The sequence below is a fragment of the Sphaerodactylus townsendi genome, linkage group LG04 (assembly GCF_021028975.2).
Source record: "Sphaerodactylus townsendi isolate TG3544 linkage group LG04, MPM_Stown_v2.3, whole genome shotgun sequence".
Classification (NCBI taxonomy): Eukaryota; Metazoa; Chordata; class Lepidosauria; order Squamata; family Sphaerodactylidae; genus Sphaerodactylus; species Sphaerodactylus townsendi.
This window is the reverse complement of record NC_059428.1, coordinates 40,876,628-40,899,115: the sequence shown is the minus strand read 5'-3', so window position 1 is coordinate 40,899,115 and position 22,488 is coordinate 40,876,628. Positions and strand designations below refer to the sequence as shown.

Genomic DNA, 22,488 nt, shown 5'->3' with positions numbered 1-22,488 from the left:
GACACAAATTATGGCTAATCTTTTTCATATGCTAACTGGATGAAGCAAAGTTTAACTAAATTTCAATATGTTTATGAAGGACTTCCAATGGAATGGCGCTTCACTCTGGTTGAGCCTATGAGTGCTCCCAGACTACAAATAGAGGCTATTTTGCCAGCTACAGAGCAAGTTTTTTCTTATCTCTTGCCTCCCCAGATACTGGGGACTTTGACAGATGGACAGCAAATGTCTGGATTCAGACCAACCAGTTCTGAAAAACAATCTAGAATCATCAGTGCGAGTGAGCGGAGCTCTCAGAAACAGCCTCCCCTCTCCTCTCCCTCCTTTTTGGTTTTTTTCTCATTAGTCATTCTCTCCTGTTCTTATCTTTTTTGCTTTTTAATAACAAGTGGATATGTTTTTGTACGTGTCCACGTGTTGACAGTAAAAAAAAATTATCATAAGTTTACAGTAGTGGGGGGACTGTTTGTAACTGTCATATGGACAGTCCCAGTCAGACTGGTTCGAGGGTTTAAGAGGCTTTGGGCTTCTGAGGCCCTTTCCCCACTTACCTTAAGCCGCGCGCTACTCTCCTCAAGTAGCGCGGGGTCCCCCGGCACTCCCCACCACAGGGGCGGCTCCCCACCACAGGGGCGGCGACAACGCAGCCGCCCCGACGCTGCCGCTCTCGCGCCCCCTCAGAGCGCGCCATCCCTGGCGCTCCTCAAAACGGTGCCTTTTAATGCTGCCGCTCTCTGCGTGGGGTCATGGGGGACGTCCGGGCGCGCTCCAGAGATGACGTGCGCTGAGAGTAGTACGCAGCAAAGGGCAGCAAAGGTAAGTGGGGGAACGCCCTGTATTCTGGCCACTACCAGGACTCCCATTCATCTTTCCAGCCCACCCACATCTTCACCTGACTGTGTGTCCTTCCCTCTCTCACATTTTCATGAGCCTTTCCACTGACCATATGTCATTCATGAGCCTTCCCACTGACCATATGTAATTCCCCAGTAGTGCTGGATGGTATGTATAGATAGGAATATCACCACTGTACCCGCCAGAAATGCCACCATTGTACACCGCCTGCAGGACTTGGCAGCATGTGGTTGAGGGGCTGTGTAGCAGTGGGCTCTTCCAGAAAATCTGGGCCATGACAACTGCCTCACCTCAGAGTATGCTGACATCAGCCCTGGTCCCAATCTTAATCTCTGGCTTCTCCTGTTGAAGGAGCTCATATAACAGATGCTAGGAATGATCTTTCTGTCCTGGAAACCCTTAACAGCTGCTGCCAATCAGAGCAGATAGTACTGGGTTAGATGCATGAGTGTTCTAGCTCAGTCTAAGAGAGGTTCATATATTAATATCATATATTCTAAAAGACAACTGTGGGCCCACCTGCAAATACATAAATCCACAAACTGAGGCTGTCGAAAAAGCAAACAGATCCCTCAGATTAGCAGAAAAATCTGGAAACATTAAAAATGGAGAGGGGTTAAAACCTGATTCTTTCTAAGTTAAAATTTCTGATGATGTAATGACTTAACCTCAACTAAACTTGGAAGAATGAATTCATTACACTACAGTTGGGCAATTGGCAGCCCTGCATGTACTGTGGACCTTCCATTTAGAACAGTGTTGAGGTATGCTGTGATTATCAGATGCTGACAAAAGTAGAATTTGTTCTAACATCCCTGCCAGTCCAGTTGCTAATAGCAGAAATTGCCATTGTGCTGTTTTTTCCTTTGAGCAGTTCATGTACATTTGCTTTAAACGGTGCCGACCAAAACAAAAACCCTTACTGCTCTAATGTTTCAAACATTCCTTCAGCCATTTATCCTGAGTTCTGTACAACTCTTTCAGAGTTAAGCACCCTGGCAGACTGCTGGAAATGGGGATTGCTTAATTCCTCAAAAAGAAGAGGTGTTGTTGTTTAAATAAAGTGGCTACTGTAATAGATTTGCTGGTACGTTAAGAGCATTACAGGATCTAAAGTTAGCTTTGGAAAGTGAACCTTGTAAAATGCAGGGGAATTTTTAAGCAGCAAACTGCAAAAAATGTTGAAACATATCAAAAAGTGATGCAACTTCTAACAAGAGTGGGAGCAAGATTGTGTGATGAAAATGGCAGCTGAAAGTACACCGTACAGAATTAAAATGTTTTGTTGGTAATTTCCGTATGCATCCAATATGCCCTTTTTGGGGCTTAATTATTCAGTTTTAATTTTTTTATATTGTGGAGTATATTAGGAGACACAAAGCACACCTTTGTAATGTTGATCATGTGACATGCTATTACAAACTCATTTTTCTTTAATTTTGGGGATTTGTCAATCCCTGTTTTTTTCTTTGTAGATTTTTTGTGAAATATTAACCCAGATTTGGAGAAAAATGATTCTCTGTGCTCCTGATCCTTTTATTTGTATTTTGGAGCCATGTTCAGAATTAGATGTAACAAGTGGGGAACCTGCAAGGACTCGAGGGATCACTTCGTTTCACCTTGTATCCTGTCCCCCACACTATTTCCTCCTTCTCTCCTCATGGCAGCCCCTCTTATCCTCTCCCTTTTCCCTGCTTCCATCTCTCCTTCCTATCCACCAACAGACCAACCAACTGTCTTTTATCTGCCCCTGCCCTAGTATTCAGCTTTATTTTATTTACTTTATTTATATCCAGCCTTTCTCCTCAATGGGACCCAACATCAATCTCCTCTCTCCATTTTATCCTCACAACAAGTCTGTAAGGCATATTAGTGTAAGAGAGAGAGACTAGTTGAAGGTGACACAGCAAACTTCCACAGCAGAGAGGGGATTTGAAGCTTTTGAACCAAGGGGAGGGATGCCAGCCTCCAGGTGCCATCTGGGGATCCCCTGGAAGTACAGATTACAGAGATCATCAGTATAATATGGATGCTTGGGGGTCCTCTGTATGCCACTGAGGTCCCTGTAGTCCCAAGTTTCAGTTCCACATTTCTAAGAGTTTCCTAACCTGGATCTGGCAACCTTACCTCCCATCTCCTGCTGGTGGCCAGGGGGACCTGGCAACCCCAAGCTAAGGGCTGCTAGTTAAATTTCCATGATCTAGGATCTATGACACGTGACCAGAAACATTGACATAAAGATCCGTCATTGTTTTCCTAATACCTAGTACCTACCCCTACTCAGATGGAATTCAGGCTGCCTCCATTTGGTTGAATATCAGGTTACCTAAGGAAAGATTCATGCCCAATATATTTGTCAGTTTTGGGCAACATGATTTTAATGTGATGACTATTATAGAAGACCAGCTTAGAATTCTGCATAGTGGTCATCCCATACATGCAGTGACAAACCCCCCCCCCTTTTTCGCTGTATGAGTAATAAATACACAAAACCAGCCCTTATGCAGTTCCAAGGAACAGTTTTTAAAATTAGACAATTTCCACAAACTTTCCTCTCTAAAAATGCATACAGAATCTGTCTTCTGATCCTGTCAAGACAGGCTTGGTTTTAGTCCTAGAGGATATGCCAGCCTTTTATCTTAAGACTCAGAATGCAGCCTGAGAACAGAGCAGCAGGTCAGGCTCCCATTATGTACCAGATTCAGTCAATGCAAAGCCAAACACAGGAGCTGGTGCCACCCATTCTATTTCTTTCTCTTCCATATGCCATCCATACTATTGCTTTGTCTCAACATATACGGCCCATAATAGCTTATCAGGCCACAGCCCAGGATTTCTGGTTCAAGCCCTAACAATGTTAATTATCTGTCAGTAATACCTGACAAAATCCACCTGTTACAACCACAACTGTAATTAAAACAGCATGCCATTCCAATTGCTGCTGTCTACATTTACCTCCCATGGAGGATTTTCTCATAGGATTTCAAGTAAATCATTTTATAATTTTAAAAATGTTTGTGTAATCTTTGTGCAGGAGATTTTGTTTACGTCACATACTGTGCAATTATTTTGGGTTCTAAGAATGTGGGAGTGTTCAGAAGTGTTAAAGACAGGATGGTGATATAACTTGAGACAGTTTTCCACTCAGTACTTATGATGGCAGCAACAGGTCACCAACACAGACTAGACCAGGATTGTCTAACTCTTGTCCTCCAGGTGTTCATGGAATATGATTCCTATCAGCCTGACAGAGCTGATGGGAATCGCAGTTCATGAACATCTGGAGGGCCAGAGTTGGACACCCCTGGTCTAGACTATATGTTAACTAACTGCACAATCACAAGATTTAAGAAACCAATGCCGTCCAGTGGGTGCAATATCTTCTCAAATGCCAAAATGTAACATGAGCAAGCCCTCAGCAGGCTGCTGCTTTTCTGCTTCTTAGCTTCCATATGTCAACAAACCACAGTGAGTCTTGGCTGCACAACCATTTGTACAAACCTAAATGCTGTAATAGGAAGGGCAGTCTCAGCATAAGGGTGGGATCTGTTCCCAGGTTACCATAGCTCATGGGTTTTAGCAAAGAATGCTTCAGCTTCCCATTCCCTACCTGCAGGCAGTCTGATTGATACATTCTTGGCAGAGGTAACGCACATCTAGCCTTGAAAACTAAAGTTCTGTAAAGCAGAGCATCAAGCTTATGCATATGTCTCACCCCTCTCCAGAAGATCAAATTCAGAGCAAAGCATGCACCAACCACAAGTGAGGAACTCTCCTCCCTTCCCAGGAGAATATGACACTAATCTGGAAGGAAGGGCAACCAGTAAGCAAGGACTGCTCCTGTTACTCCACTTCCCTGCTAAGTACAAGTTTTAAACTTTTCCCAAAGTTTTGGCAATGAGTATCATTAGGCAGCAAAGTATGCAGAGCCCCTCCAAAGTGGGATCTTTATGTGAACGTTGAAAAATTGCTATGAAGTACATATTTTATATGGCAATATAGAAATTATAAAAGTTTATTATGTAGAATATAATTTTATAACCCATGGAAGATTTCCCCCATTGGATTTCCAACAGAGAAGAAAATCATATTATGAATAATCAAGCTATTCAATGGATTGTATAGTTGTGTTCGATAGGCTTCATTAAGATGGGAGAGGATACTGTGCAATTAGCTTGGTTTCTAAGGCTGCATAGGCATCCAGGACTGTGCAGTTAGCTACGTATGTTGTTATCCCCATATCCATACTTTTGAGAGTGGGATAATAGAGTGGTGTTTGATTAGAACAGTGGGATAGCAATACCTGTTGCCAAGATTCCATATTTTGCTGAAAGCCAGGCTTTGTTGAATGGGGGACAAACAGAAGAATTCAGCTAGGCCAGGATGACTGTATTTAGGTAATTCAAGATTTGAAATCAGGAAGCAAAAAAAAATTGCTGAGACAGTTAAAAAGATAGCATTTCTGATAGAAAGAAAATTTGAATGAATCTCAAGTCTGATAATATTTGCTCAGTTAAAGCAAGCAAAGGGTGGTTTTATCTGGGTTTACGTAAAAATGAATTGCCAAGGAGCCTATATTATAAGTTCATTGGGTAATCTTTATAAAGTTCTTTTTGTGTAGTTGGTAAATAAAAGTAGAAACTATTCCAGAGAAAGGAATAAGCAGTATATTAGTTGGCTGGAAAGATGAAACATGCTTGTCATTCATTAGGTCATTAGATTTTTTTAAAAAGTTGCTTTATATCCTTTTCTCTAAAGGTACAATTGTATGCATGCTTACCTAAAAGTAAGGTTCAGTGAAAATCATAGGACTTATTTCCAAGTATTCATGTATAGACTGGAGCATTAAGATACCCAATAGCCTCAATGACATAAATGTTATTTTAGAACACAAGAAAGCAGCTCTTTAAAAAAAAGTTAAAATTGTGGGGGATGGGGGAAGAGCTGCTTAGAGGTAAAAGGATCCTGGGGCAAATATGCTTTGGAAAAAAACACTATGGGGGAGGAACACTCAGAGCCATACAGGTAGCGAGTTAACAATATAGACAGTGATTAATTGGCTTGCAATTGTACAGATGGTGACTGGAGTATGAATCCATTCTCAGCTTGCAAGTCTAACTAGTAGCTCTCTGTCAACCTGTAGTCAGGAAAGTAAGTACACAAAAAGATGAAGAGAGGGTCTGGCATGATTCCAGCCTGGGCAGGGGCGTACTGCCTTAGGGACATGGGGACACCAGGCGCACGCCTTTTGGTCACGTGGGGGGGCTGCTTGGGTCTTTCAGATTCTAGCCCAGGAGTGTTGCCAGCCTCCAGGTGAGGCCTGAAGATCTCCATGAATTACATCTACTACACTTAATCTTAGCCAAAAGGCCGAGAAGCGATACATCTTATCTCCAGACCACAGAGATCTGTTCCTTGGGTAAAATGACCCTATCTGAACAGTTGTGCCTCTGTCTATCCTCCTTTACGCCGATGATGCAGTTTTATTATCAAGAACAAGATCAGGTCTCAGAAACATGCTGACTAAGTGTGGTGAATACTGTTCAAATAACAGGTTGGTCATTAACCCAATTAAGTCTAAAATTGTGGTTTTTTTCCAATGTTTTGAGACCTTCGAGATGGCCTATCCAAGGTGCTGACATCGAGCAAGTTAAATTGTTCAAATATCTTGGGATAATATTCCATCATAAGTCAACCTGGACCACACAGAGAGATAACACCCTTAAAGCCTGCAAAAATTTATCCACTGCAGTACTGAAATTCTTTAATATCAATGGTGGTAGATTCATACCAGCAGCGTTGAAGGTGTTTAACGCTAAGGTGGCCCAGCACCTTTTGTATGATATCCCCATCTGGATCCAAGCATGGCACCAGAAATTGAAATGCATCCAATCCAATTTCCTATATAAGATCTTTGGCACCCCGCATTGTGTCCCCTATGGTGTTCTTTGTTTGGAATCAGGGCAGCATTTATTAGAAACAAGGGCATGGGTTGTAACTTTTAAGTTTTGGCTGCGTCTTTGTTTCTGCACTGACCCTAACAGTTTGTCCCAGTTAGAAATGAGAGAGCTTCAGCTTTCGAAATGATGGCTACATATTGAAAAAAAGATCTTTTCCTTGGGCTTCTCTTGGGAGGCCCTACAAATGCTCACCGCTCCGGAGATTTACCATCACTTAAAGACTAGATTATTTGATCAAGAATATCAATTTCTCCTGAGCAAAGCGCAGAGCTCCAATATTCTTTGGGATTATTCTTCAGAAATCTAGCCTTGCTATATACCTGGAACAACTTGTTAATTACAACTGCAGATGGGTCATGACTAGAGCAAGGTGTAACTCTTTTCCGTCAGAACATCTTCAAGGTCGCTTCTCTAGTATTCCACAAAATGAGTGTTGCTGTCGATTTTGTCCTGATACAACTGATACACTTTCTCACATTCTGCTTCATTGTTCAAAATACAACATCAGAACTGATTTGAGAACTGTATTACCAACAGGATTTATGCTCCTTTCTGATAAAATAAAAATGGCTAAGCTTCTAAATAACTCTAATGTTGAAATCTCTGAAGCTGTTGCTATATTTTTACTCTGTGTATTGCAAGTTGCGCAATAATGATCTTCGTATTGTATTTGAAATTCTTGACACGCACCGGTTTTATGCCTAATAAAGGTTTTGGATTTGGATTTGGGTAAAATGGAGGGTGTATTGTATGGTGTTAAAACCCTGCTTGAGTCCTTCCCCAGGTTACACCCCCCCCCCCCAAATCTCCAGGAATTTCCCAACTTAAGAGTTGAAAACCCTACAACACGGTAACTGCTATACAATACTGGCACTGTAAGTCAATTTACATTATATTACATTTACATTATATTTATATTCTTCATTATATACTATAGGGAGTCACACCCACACTGTGTCAAAAATGATCCAATTAGGTTTCTGCTTCTGGTATTCTTTAGCTTCTGATACTGATTTATTGCTGAAGTTCACACGCATTTATGGTCAAAGAGACACCCCCCCCCCTCCCCATTGCCTTCTCTTCGTGAGCTGTAAAACTGGAATCCAAAGACTCAGCAGTGTTCTTATAACACCACAATCTTGAATTAACATCCAGGGAATTTTCTGGGAAATAGCTCCCCCAGGCTTCGACACAGACATTGCACCGGCTTATTCAGAACTTTAGTGCAAAACAATTCCCTCTAGACAATAAGGATACTTTTTCAAAGTCTTGGCTGCAGTTCTTCTTTTTAAAAGTTTGTTTTAGCTGATTTTCTTCAGGCTACCAGGCTGTCAACTCTTACAGAAATCTAATATAAAGTTGAAAAACAAAGAATGTAATCTGGCTCCGTTTAAAACTTTCTATCTAGTGTAAAACTGTAAAGGAAAGTTTTGACTTTGTAAGGCATTTTTATATCCCTAACCAAAGGATGTGTGGTTGTTTATGCCACAGACTTTATAAAATGATGTCATGAAAGACTGAAGATTGGGACAAACAACTTTATGTAACAATTTGTGGAGCAGCTGATCTCTGGATGGAGCTGCTGCCCAGCATTTCAGTTCAGTGCTCTAGGTTCCTTGAAAGTGCTTCCCTATATTCTCATTCCTGAATTGTATGGGAAAGAGCAGTGTGCAGGAAAAGCAACTGCAGAAAATTGGCAAATTCAAACTGCACTGATTCCCCCGTGCAGTTAATGGCAACAGATGGATACCATTTCACAGTCTTGAATAACTACCTTACAATTAATCTTGTAACTCAATTTCTTTGAGTGCATTGTAGTTTATAGTTACTGGTAGTATACTCTGTTTTACTCATTTCTCTAAATAGATTCCCATTTCTCTAAACAGAATCAAGGAATTCGACCATGTACCATACGAAATTAAAGATGAGAAAATGAATGTTCAGTACAGGTTTCTGGAGGCAGTAATAGACTGTGAACTGACGGTCAGTCCAGACAACACTGAGGTCTGCTGTTGGTCTGTTTATTTTGACTAACCATGGAGTATAATCAGCTAGTTCTACACAGGACAGAACTCTTCCTTTAGGAACAGAGTCACACTTTTGGGAGATGTTATTAAATTCAAGTCTCAGTATAGATATTAGGGTGGCATCTGCAGCACGTGTCACCTGCAAGCACTTATGGTTAACACACCAGCCATGGTGGCCTTTCCTTGAAAAGTGAGATCTGGCCACAGTTACACTGATGCTTTGATCCAGTGCATGTGCTTGATATGGGACAATCTTTAAAGACTTCCAGAAATGTCAGTTAATTCAAACTGCAGTGGCAAGACTGCCAGTAGGTGTAATTTATTAGGGAACATATCTCAACAGGGAAACACTGACTCCCAGTTCATTTCTGGGTAGTGTTCAAAGTGATGGTCATTACCTTCAGAGACCTGCCAAATCTTGTTGAGCCTGTGAGCACTTTGGGATTTTGAGAACAAGCAGTGGAAACCACAACAAAATGGCTGCTTCTCAGGCAACCCCAAAATGACAGCTATGGGGTGCTGATCCCAGTCCAAAATGTTGGGAGCTTCTAAACTGAGCTTCTGCCTATGATGAAGGCAGCTCTTTCCTTGTTTCTTGTAGACACAAAGAATTCTGATCTAATGAGGAAATACAGGATTCTGTCCTCTCTGTGGAGAAGAGATGCTTTTACAAATCTCCTGTAGATAGGCATTGGGAAATCCACTGATAAGTGCCGTGGTACTTAAAGGGGTATCACTGCCCTAAATGTCCTGGGTCTGGCATTCTCTCAAATAAGCCTGCCCATCAGTTCAGAGGTAAAATGGAAGGCCAGCAGAATCAGAATCTTATCTGTTGTGGCAGAAACAGAATCTTATCTGTTTATCTCTGGAACTCTGTCCCAACTAAAGTTAGGCACCAAGCCAACGGAACTTTGTAGACCGCGTGAAAAACTCTTCCTTTCCCAAGCTTTGCTGGATTTTGAATGGTTGGCTCTTCTGGTTGATGTTATGACTGTTCTGTTCTTCTGTTGATTCCAGATAGCTTTACTTGGGCACCCACCAGATTGGTTTGTGTTGCTATTGTTAAGATCACTGGAGCTGAACATTTGATGGGACGTTTGACCAGCATTTGAACAGTTCAACAATGGCTGCCATAGTCATGCTGCCTCTGTGCATACATAGAATGCTATAACAGCTATCCACATTTGCTGCTGTGATGGTGGGCTGCTTAAAAAAAGAATGTTTTAGATAACATTAGGAATTTCATGGTTGGGGGGAGGATTTTTTTTCTGGTAGATGTCTGCCTGAACCTGCATGACAGCTTGAATGTTAAGGGTTGTCAACAGTCTGACCACGACCCTTGACGGAGATGGATTTCACCTACAGTGTAGGTACACAAGTACCTGATAAACATAAACTTATTTGCTGCACAACGGCAAAGGGGCCTGGCTCAGTGGTCAAGCTGGGCAGCACATATCAAGGGTAAAATGTACCAAATCCAAGGCTGTATTCATGAGTAGCAGGCAACAGTCAAACAACTTATGTTTGCCCAGCAACCATGTTCTCCATGAAGTCCCCAACGCTTCTAATCTTAGCAGTTTTTCTGATCCTTGTTCTATTTTCAGCATGTTCACTGATCATGTGAAGAGAGCTTTTAATGAATGATTAGAATCACTTTAAGGACAAAATTGACATACTATTTGTCACACATTCTCCAGAGGGACTGACAGCCATATGCCAGCTGCCAGTCCCTGAGGAAAACTTTAAACATGCCATGAGGCCCTAATTCTGGTTGATACCCCGGTGCGGGGGAGGAGGGGCTTCTGCCTTCCCTACACTGTTTTCCTGAAATGATGAAGAGGGGCATTGGGGTGCTGTGTGGTTTCCGGGCTGGATGGCCGTGTTCTAGCAGCATTCTCTCCTGACGTTTCGCCTGCATCTGTGGCTGGCATCTTCAGAGGATCTGAAGATCCTCAGATCCTCTGAAGATGCCAGCCACAGATGCAGACAAAACGTCAGGAGGGAATGCTTCTAGAACACGGCCATACAGCCCGGAAACCACACAGCACCCCAGTGATTCCGGCCGTGAAAGCCTTCGACAAGAGGGGCATTATTTGCCCCATCTGGCAGAAACATGAAACCATGTGTCCAGTTGTCCAGGACCATTTAAGGTCACAAAATATGGCTGGGGGAGGCAAGAGCCTTGTACCTCCTGCCTTGCACCATAGTCCCAAACAGAATCTGAGCCCCATGGCACTTTTAGAAGGAGTTTTTTCCATGTGAACAGGAAGCTGACATATGGCTGCCAGTCCCCATGGAGAACCAGGATAAACATCACATCTAGTTCAGCCCTAAGATTGAGTTTAAAATCTTGCTGTTTGTAGTAATTCAGCCATTTTCCTTGGAAATCAGCATTCACACACACAGAGAAATATTTTGTAGAATTGCCCATTGAGCATTGCATATTCTTGCTAGCTTTTTATAGCCTGAGTGGCTTCCAGAATTGCCTGCTAGTTGTGATCCCATGCAAACATACTTTCAGTTCCTAGGCTGTCTGTGCAACTTCAGATTAGACAAAGAAACTATTGTACTCTGCCTCATTAGGGTTGTCTCTCAGTAAATATCTGGAAAGTCCCTAAATGCTTCACTTGAAGACATTTGCTAACATTCTCCTTTTTGCCAGACTACTTTATTAATTGTGCGCATGGCCAATTGAATTTGTGTATTTATTATTATTATTATTATTATTATTATTATTATTATTATTATTATTATTATTATTATTATTATTATTATTATTATTAAACTCCATATACCGCCTATCCCCCGAGAGGGCTCAGGGCTGTGAACAACATAAAGTCATACAAAAACATAAAAATCTTAAAACAGGTACATTCTACAATAGGGCCCGCAAGACCCATATACCACACTCTTCCAAAAATGAGGAGGGGTCCCAATGATGTTAGGGGACCCTACTAGCTGGGGGGGCGGGGCATTATTGGCGGCTGGACTCTCCACACTAAGTTGTGTGTTATAGTTGTGTCTATAATGCATGTAATTGTAAAGCATCTCTGTCTCACCATAAGTTTCTTTTCAGTCTGTACATCCTACAATGTAGCATTTTAACTATGTATCAGCTATAGCTACTGAAATGCTGGAGGATTCCATTAACAATAAAAGAAGTTAATATGTCCATTTACACTTGGATCTCATGCCCTGCCATCTGATTATTAGTTTTTGAAAGAACCTGACATTTAGAACAGTGCTGTCATTACTACAATTATAATATTTTGGAACTACAAGATACTTTTATTGTACTTTTGCTTCATTTTGATCACTATTTGATCACCATTTTGATCACCATACATTGCACTGAAATTTTAGATTATATATTTTATATTTTGATGGTACAGTGTGGTATAGTGGCTAAAATGTCAGACTAGAGTCTGGCTGGTGCAGAGTTGAATCCTCAATATGCTACGAAGCCTTTCTGGGTGATCTGGGGCTGCTCTGTCATCCTAATCTACCTCACAAAGTTGTTTTTCTGAGGAGAATTATGTTGTAAACTGTTTCAGGTCTCCATTTAGTCTTCTTCTCAAAAATCCTTAGTGGCAATGAAAGGAGATATGAAGGGGATGATTAAAGTGAAACAGGATAGCCACTCAAGGAAGCCCAAGGGCATATGCCAGACAAGTCAAAAGAGAGAGACTGTGGAGAAGATATTTGTATGCTAACACCAGAATTCTCCAAGCAAAACTTGGGAGTGTGGCGTTAGAGCAGGGGTTTGCAACCTGCGGCTCTCTAGATGTTCATGGACTACAAATCCCATCAGCCCGTGCCAGCATGGGCTGATGGGAATTGTAGTCCATGAACATCTGGAGAGCCGTAGGTTGCAGACCCCTGGGTTAGAGTGTGAAATCCTATAGATATGATGAGCATTACAGAAACCTGGAGGAAGGGAGTGAACCAGTGGGATATGGTCATCCCTGAATTCAGTGAACCATTTTTATATTATTTATTTATTTATTTCATTCCATTTTTAAACCGCCCTCCCCCGGAGGGCTCAGGGCGGTGTACATCAACATCAAATAATAGAGTTTATAGAGTTTAAAAATGACAGAAGGGAATATTGGATAAGGTATTATTATATGCATCAGGGAGAACATAATGTCTAATAAACTAGAAACCATAAAAAGGACAAAAATTCCCGGAATCTTTGAAACTTACCACAGACCTCACTGTTGTTCTGTAAGCTCCCAAAACTATTCTTACAGAATTCTTCAGAGGCTGCTAGAGTACATATGGTATACACTATTTATAGTATATAAGCATATATATATGGGTTATTAAAGAGTAGAATAGGAGCGGTTCTTATATCTCCAGAGGATTCATATCAGTTCCCCGCCAGCATGCCCACTGGCCATGCTGGCAGGGGCTGATGGGAATTGTAGTCCATAACATCTGGAGTGCCAAAGGTTCACCACCGCGGGTATATATTCTCTTCTAAACACATTTAAAACCCTAACCCCTACCCCTCCCTTGCATGCCATCCCTTCCCTTGCATCCCTTCCCCTTCCTCCCCTCCCTCCATTTAGAAGGGTGTGACTCAGTTTAGGAGTGCACAGTTGATTGCTTAATGCTGAAATGCTTATAATGAAAGCAACAGATTGGATTGAAAGCATAGAGTCTAATCCAAAAATGTCCTACTGTGAGTAGAAGACACCTTCCATAAACAGTAGGCACCCATTTAACTCCATGATTTGACTCTGTTCATTGTATTTGAGATAAGTAAAAAGCTGTTTGTGGCATCTCATCTGTGATAGCTGTTTCCAACATGCCAGTCGTCATTGCATAAATTCAGCAAAGTATACTTACTAGAAAGTTAATACTATTTATTCCAGAAGGACTTTCTACTGAGGAGAGATATGTTTAGGGTTAGTGTGTAAGTATTTTAAATGCGAGTATTCTATTACCACTGGATTGTCAACCAGGGCTTAATAAATGCTACTTCTTTCTAGGTATTTAGCAACTGGCAGAGTGCGCAATAATACTAAATCTTTTTGTTGGATGCTCACAGACACCAACAGCCTCCAGGAAATGTAGCATCTATGTCCCTTTTGTCAGCTAGTCAAAGCAAGCACAGCCTTGCCAATATTGCTGCTGGTTTTCCCAGCTGCTTTGTTGTCATGAAGAATTAAGACTCTGAAAATTGAATGATATAAAATTTAGTTTTTAAAATGGGTCTGAAACATTGCCTCAATTGCCCAAGAATGCAAGAAAAAAAATCTGAGAAATTATCATCTGAGACACTGAGAAAACGATAACACATAATGATATGAAGCAATGGATGAAGGGAAAGGAATGCCTTGCTGTCTCTGGCTTAAACTAAGAGTTTTATAGCAAGTTATGTATGCATAGAATTGAGAAGGTTTCTAATTATTTAAAAATCAGGAGTGCTTATATATCTCCGACCACCCATTCAGTTCTAAAATGTTAATCCTTAATCCACTTCATTGCTTCAGCATACATTTGTGGTAAATTCACATGTTTAAGTTCTTTTGTATACATTTCTTTACAAATCATACTACATATTGGTCTAAAATAAGACAAAGTGTAATTACAATCTTATGTTCTCATCTCATATTAGGGCATTTCCCTCACTCAGGAGCAAGACCCGAGACCATTTCTTTTGACCCAGTACATACCTGTTCAGTACCCCCAAAGTCCTATAAATACAGCCTCTGTCATTTTTAATTTGATTTCTGAAGTATTATAAACACACTATTAAATAGCCATGGGCTAGGCTCCCTGAACCTCCCGGCCTTGTAAAGTCCTCCAATCCCTGCCAGGAAGAAATTGCAAACAGAAGTTACACAGTGGAGAAAGAAGTCCCAAGTCAGAGACTGTCCAAACAGGAAAATTCAGGAGGTAAATGCAGTGCTGCTCTTTTGGTTCATTTTTTATTTGTTTTTTTTAAGTGCCAGCACTCATATATCAGGTTGCACTGATTTCCACCAATTCCTCCCACATCTCTTGGAACAATTCCCCCCAAAGGGACTGCTACTACCCCCCGCCCCACACACACACAAATCCCAAATGATAACAACGATGCAATATACAATGATGTGTGGATCCCCTGTATAAGCTGTAGATTGGCTGGATCCTTTGATAAGTTTGAGGGAGAACTAGATCAAGCACTGGGGCAAAATTTGCCTCTACGTTGGAAGATTCAGGTCTCCCAATCCAAGGTAGCCTCTAGAAATGGTTGGTCCACTTGTAGCCCACTTGTCGATGCATGCCCAGGGACCCCTGCATGCGACGCAGCATGCGACGCAGCATGCGACGCAGCCCCTGTTAACCCACGTTGTATGGGTTGGTGGACACTCTTAGTCTGGTTTCTCAGTTGAGACCTGTCTGGCATGGGAGCCCCTTCTGGTAGAATACCCTACCTCCAGCATAGCTCTCACAAGAAAGTGACCATCATCGACATAGCAGTCCCCGGTGACAGCAGGGTGAATTGAAAAAGAACACGAGAAGGTCACTAGATACAGCGATTTGAAAATCGAAGCTTCCAGTGTCTATGGCACAAACCAGCTGAGGTCGTCCCAGTGGTAATTGGCACACTGGGCGCCATCCTGAAAACGCTAGGGCAGCACTTGAAACATCTTCAAAATGACAAAATTAACATCTGTCAAATTCAGAAAGCAGCCCTGCTGGGATCCAATGACGTATACATAATCGATACATTACAGAACCTCAGGCCTCTGGGTGAGGCTTGAATTGTAATGAAGGCCAACAACCAGCTAAAGATCTGGCAGCTGTGAAATCTACAATAATAATAATAATAATAATAATAATAATGATGATGATGATGATGATGATGATGATGATGATGATGATGATGATGATGATAATGATAATAATAATAATGATGATGATGATAATAATAATAATAATAATGATGATGATGATGATGATGATGATGATGATGATGATGATGATGATGATGATGATGATGATGATGATAATAATAATAATAATAATAATAATAATAATAATAATAATAATAATAATAATAATAAAACAAAACAAAACCTTTGGAGGACTGGAGAGAGATTTTGTTGTCGCTGCTGTTGCTTTATTTCTGACATTTGCTACTTCACTACAGTACCTCTTATGGGTAAACTATGTATATCTATTTGCTGATTTATCTATTGTCCTTTTTGTAATCTAAAATTGAATAAACCATATATGGGTGAATAGGCTCAAAATACAATTGATATAGTCCCCACCCCCAAAAAGCCAGAATGATTGTCTGATACAATTAGAATTCAACCAATAGGATACAAAAGGGATGCAGGTGGGATAAACATCATCAATTCTTTCCTTTAAAGAAAATGACACGATTCTCAGCTTGTTGCATCTATGACAAAAATCAGCTTGTTGCATCTATAATCCTGACAAAACCGACTTTTCTGTGTTCTGCTAGTATTTTGTAAATATGATCTTTGATGTGTTTTCTTCATATGTTATACATTTTAACAGTTATATCATTTTTGCACCTGGTGAGACATTTATGGTTTGGGTTCCTGCTGTGCTGAGGGTCTTGTTCCGTGCTGATGTCTCTTCTTCTTGCCTTCTTTTTCCTCCTGGTTTGAAACATAAACAAAATACAATGTGACTCATCTGTCAGAAGCTGTTCTAGCTGCTTTCCTAGAATTTGGAGTATGACTACGAGGAAACTTCGCCCATTATATAAGAAAGTGTATATGTTTTATCATGAGCAGACAGCAGACTCACAAATAATTATCTAACATATTGACAGATTAATGTGCACCATGGAAAATGTCATAGACAGTTTGGGGTTCAGTGGTCTGGAATAGCAATCTGGGAATGAGATAATGTTTTAACAAATTATGAATTAGCTAGCGAAAAATTGGCAAAAAAAGGGGGGGACTGTTTTCAAATGCATTGTCCTGTCATAAGCCTAGAAATGGTTTAAGAGCCTGAGACCTGAAATTTTGCATATGTTCAAAATGTGTCCAGCCTTTTGCTATTAGACATGGGATTGGGTCCACAATTTGTGGTTTGGAAGTAATAGCAAACTGTGTCTTGCCACAAAAGGGGAAGGAAGGGATGAACATGTCATGCGGGAGGGGGAGCATGTGAAGATGGGGCTTTGTCAGGTAACATCACATCATGATTTGGCATTGGTTGAAATTTTGCCTTCCCATCCTGGCTACTAAGATGGTGACCCTGCATCCAGGACCACTGAATGACCATGTGTGGACACAGCTTTTGCATAAGCACATATAGTGGACTCCTAGAATATGTATGCAACATTTAGTTACACAGTTTGATCTGTACATTGAACTGCCTGCATAATAGCTAGGGTTGCCAACTCTGGGTTGGAAAATACCTGGAGATTTTGGGGGTGGAAACTGAGGAGGATGGGGTTTGGGAAGGGGAGGGACTTCAGAATCCACATTCCAAAGCGGCCATTTTCTCCAGGGGAATTGACCTCCATCACCTGGCGATCAGTTGTAATAGCAAGAGATCTCCAACTACCACCTAGAGGTTGTTAACCCTAAAATCCCAGGGATGGGACTGGCAGACACAATGAGCTGGACTAGAAGGTACCTTCCTGTTCTCTGGTCATAGGTGAGCTTTACTTGAGCAAAGATTACCTGAACCAGCTATATAGCTTTGCTGAAAGAGCAGTTCATGTCAAATTTGAATATAAAGCCTTACTTTTAACATTTATGTTTGAAATTTTTAATCAGATGTTTGGTTAGTGGTGGTAGTTATCAAAATGTTTCCGTGACAATGTGCAATTTCCTGTTATAGCCTAAGATGTCACTTTACAACTTCTTTTTTTCCCTAGGAGCTGGCAATAAAGATATAGATTTTCTGCTCACTGGAAAACAATGAAGAACTCCGGCCTCTGAAAGCCCCTGTGCACTGATCCACAGCTCCAGTCTTTCCCCCAAAGTCTTAATGTAAGTGTATCCACATGGAAATCCAAATTTTCAGCTTACAAGTGCTAAGCTTCAACATAACTGATTATTAACTCAGGCATTTTCAAAACAACCAAAGCTCCAGAACTCAGTAAGTTACTTGACAGATTGCCACATGTTTAATGGTCGATTCCCCACGGTCAATTAATCACATGATACTCATGTGAAATATCAAGGTTTCAGCAAGAACTCCCTGCTGCTTAACTTCCGAACACAGATTCATCCTGGTTCTGGCACTCTCTCTCCCCCTTATCATGTGTTTTTTAAGAACCTGCATGGAAGTGTACCTTTTTAAAAAACACACGCTGAAGCCAGATCGGTGGGGAGGTCCAGGGGGTGAATATAGGTTTGTTTCCCCACCATTGGGAGAGTCTTAGAGCCTTCCAGCCTATCAGAGTGCAGTGGACTGTGCGCGTGGTGACGTAGCTGCACACACAAAAAAGTTTTTTTAAAAAAATCCTACCTCAACACAGTGCAACAGCCAATCAGGATGAGGAAGAACAGAGCCATTGAGCAGACCGTACATTCAATCGCGCGATTGTGGAGAGTGCTGCATTGCTCGAAACCGTGATAGACATCAAGGTCTTCACTAGACACATGCTGCAGTGGGGAGGGAGAAACTGCGATGAAAAGGTGCTGTTTCTTTTGAAACCTGTTTGCATCTGCCCTTAACTCCTCAGTGAGGAAATCACCAATACTTACATTTAAAGCAAAACAGAAATAACTGTCCTACAAAATGATTTGCAGAAACTGTCAGTATATTTATACTGAGTATTAAAGAAAATACCTCACAAAAGCCGACTGTATTGTAGGATGAGCAAAGGGGTAGTAATGTTCGTAAGTATTTCTGTATTTCTCTTTATCTGTTCAAAGATTTTTTGATGATTAAGGTTTCTTTTAGACCCTCTGTCACAGCATTTAGGTGGAAAGCAGTTATTTGTAATATAGAACTATTCTCCCATCCACTTTTTTCCAAGGAAAAGAAATTACTGTTATCATGTTAGTGATATCTGGAACAGAACATAAAAAATATCACTCTTTGTGTGTATTATATCTCAATATAACCAGAATTCTGACTCTACAATGGAAATACTTCTGATGAGTAGACGTTAGCTCATTGTATCCACAGTCATCCTAAGCCTATGACTATTGTCTGTTCTCAAGTGTGACTTTTGGAAGAAAAATCCATTTGCTTAGCAAGACATTTCCTGCATTCTAGTTTTATGGGTGGATAGCTTTTAAACAGAGTATTAATCCTTATGTTCAGCAAATACGTTCTTTGGATTCTTTAAGTAAAATTACCATGTCAAAAAATGTATTTCCCTATTGATGTGAAAAGTAATGATGGATGGTTTGTGATGTTATTCTGACAATTTACAAAGAAATGGCCTCAATGGGCACTGAAGGTTTTTAATCTGCTAAGCACTTAACAAGGACTGTATGCATCATAACTAGTATATATTTTAATCTGCATATAAGGACTTTGAGAATTTATTGCTGCATGTTAATGGAACGAACAGAATTGGGTTTTGATTTGTATGCCATTCCTTTGAGCAAGTTGATTATTCCCTTTCCACAAAAGCAGTGGTGGGATTCAAATAATTTAACAACTGGTTCCGGTGGTGGGATTCAAATAATTTAACAACTGGTTGTTTACAAGCACCATTTTAACAACCGGTTCTGCCGAAGTGGTGCGAACCTGCTGAATCCCACCACAGCACAAAAGGTTACAGCAGATCAAAATAATCCAGAGTGCAGTGACAGTCAAACTTTTGCAAATATTTTACCTTTAAAATCTCAGAGTCGCTGGGTCACAGTAGCAGGCTTCTCCCCTCCCCCCCCCCGGCCCACAGGAGAGGTGGTGGCAATGAACAAAACAAAGAGTGAACGAGTGAGTTCGGGCACTGGGTAATCCCTGGGGGGCCACGCAGGGATTATCCAGCACCCCAGCTGGGTCGCCCACTCACTCTTTGCTTTGCTTGTCACTGTCACCTCTCCTGCAGACCAGAGGAAGTGAGGAAGCAGCCTGCTGAAACCGTGACCCAACAACTCTGGGATTTTAAAGGTACCCTACCAAACTGGGTTTTCTTCTGGGGACGGTGTGGGGAGGGACCAGCCCAAAGGTGCTCCCGAGATGATGTTTTAATGTGATGCTTGGGACCCTTCTGGACCCCCCCCCCCCGAGATCCACTACTAATGGTCTCTTGTGCTAGTAAAGGAAGGAGACAGTTCCTCCTCCCAGTACACACTGCATTCTCCCATACTGTGGTACATTTTACTCAAGATTGTCCATATAGTCCCCAGTTTGTGGAACAAGTAGCAGGTTGCTGGAAGAAATGGAAATAGGGAAAGATCTGGTCTGTCGTCATCTTCCATGGCTTTTTCTATTGAATGCAACCCACAGTAATAATAAAAATAATGAAGGTATGTCGATTGCCACCTGGTTCTTTTCACACTTACTAAGAACTAAGCATAGGATTGCAGCACGTCCTCCAACTGATCTATTTCAGCTCAATGTTTAGAACCCCACCCCAGGGGAAAAGCTGCATTCCAACCATCCCCATTTTCAAGCGAGAGCACCACTTAGTTTGTTTTCACTGTACATTCCAATGACAGCTTAAGAAAATACATATAATGCCAAATACATATATGTACCCATCGGTATGTACATGAGGGGGGAGAGACATGTACATTTGATGCCATGTGGGTTATGATGATGCCAGAAACTGCAAACTGTGACTCACAGAACTTAACTGTACACATTCTTACTGAGAGCGGCACAAGAAACTGACACAAAATGTATCCTCTTCAGTGCATTTGCTGATATTTTCATGCTGTGACTTTTCCTACTGATAATGTTAGCTTCTCTTCGTGTATGTCACATGCAAGGGGTGGGATCTATCAATCGTCACAAGAACAGAAAGGCAGGCAAAATACGCACAACTTTTCATCAACAGATATAGATGTTGGGAGAGCTCTGATAGCTGTGTGGCAGTTGAAGTAATAACACAGGAAGCTTTCCTTACCACTGCATCTGCATGATCAGTAAAACATCTGTTTTTGTTGTCATGTACTCATACAAAGTGGCAGTCCAGGTAGAGAAGGGATAGTCCCAAAAGAACAAAGGAGGCAACCCTCCTTAAGAACAGCTGGTCATTGCTGCTGTAACTATGTAGCTGGTTCAGATAATCTTTGCTCAAGTGAATCTCATGTATGACCAGAGAACAGGAAGGTACCTTCCAGTCCATCTTAATGCATCTGTGAGTCCCACTTCTGGGATTTTAGGGCTGCCAACCTCAGGTGATAGCTGGAAATCTCCTATTATTACAACTATGTTTCCTAAAATACTTCCATATCTTTTCTTTTCTTTTTTGCCTTCAAGTTACAACCAGGTTACAGCAATCATGAAGGGTTTTCAAGGCAAGAAGCATTCAGAGATGGTTTGCTATCACCTGCCTCTGCATAGTGACCCTGGTATTACTCAATGGTAGCTATCCAGGCCAGGGTATTTCTATTATTTAAGTGATATTTCTGCTTAAGTATTCTATGTTATGGACACTCTGACTGATCCTGAGCTGGCCACTTATGCCTCAGTATTGCTCAACTATAAAATGGGACCAGTATTCTCTAATGGATTTACATTTGATACACATATTTGATTTTCCTCAAGAGTTTTGTGATTTGTTGTTGCGTGCAGTTTTAGAACCTGCTCAGAGCACATTTGTGTCTAGACTGTATTGGCACCACTACTGTCCACCAGACCACACTGTAGGATAAGCAGACTCTATCCATAATCACACCCAGTCTAGCATTTGGGAAATGTAGGACATTGTTTTGCAGGTTATTGTCTTGTCTTTCTTTTATCCCTGGATAACGACTGCAGATTTACAATTGTGTGCTCCCTTATTTTGGAATCAGTCACACTGAACTCAAATGACCATCTCTGAGAAAAAAAGGAAAACCCAGGTGCTCAACAAGATGTTGTTTTATCGGGCAAAAACTAGGGACTGTCATTGGTAAGCAGGAACAACTGGGGGCATGTCTATGAAGACGAGAACAAAGTTAGATCACAATATAGACTGCAGCTAATTCCACATTCAAAATTATTAACTTTATATGCCTTGAAATCTTATAGAGTTCTGTGAGCTCAGTGTCGGTTGCCAAAGACATTTGTATCCAATAGAAATTCTGGTCTCTGCCCAAGCCCAGCACTCTAATTGTCTCCACCCAAAACAAGAGGTCCTCTTTTTGATTTCCTGAGTCTAAATCCCACCTACTCCTCATTTCACTTCCAAATGGCACTGCAGCATGTTTCATTAAATGCCAAAAGGAATGCATTAAATTAATACAGGTTTAAAAATATGGGTAATTTTGTTAGGAAAAGGATTCTCTTATCAAACCTAAGGTATGGCAAAACAGCGTTCACTGGCGGTTTTAAAAGCTAGCTTTTTTTAAAAGCATGTGAAAACAATGGTAAAATGTAAGGATTTAGATTTTCTGTTCAAGTAACAAAGTATTTTAAGAATTCACTTGCAGGAATTTCAGTTGTTCCAGTCTTCCGTGGATTCCATTCCTTTAATCGAGTGTAATATTGGCCCAACTTAACCATCACCAAGTGGTTGTATAAAGTACCTAGAGAAAATAATACAC

At 41.1% G+C, this 22,488-nt stretch overlaps 1 protein-coding gene across 1 annotated transcript in view; it reads left to right on the top strand.

Annotated features, from left to right (window-relative positions):
- The first annotated feature begins 17,704 nt into the window (after positions 1 to 17,704).
- COL8A1 (collagen type VIII alpha 1 chain) overlaps positions 17,705 to 22,488 on the top strand; it is a 32,241-nt gene continuing 27,457 nt past the window's right edge. Inside the window, exon 1 of the mRNA XM_048495142.1 lies at positions 17,705 to 17,820. The gene's annotated coding sequence lies outside the window, so the exon portion shown is untranslated. The remainder of the gene's footprint in view (positions 17,821 to 22,488) is intronic.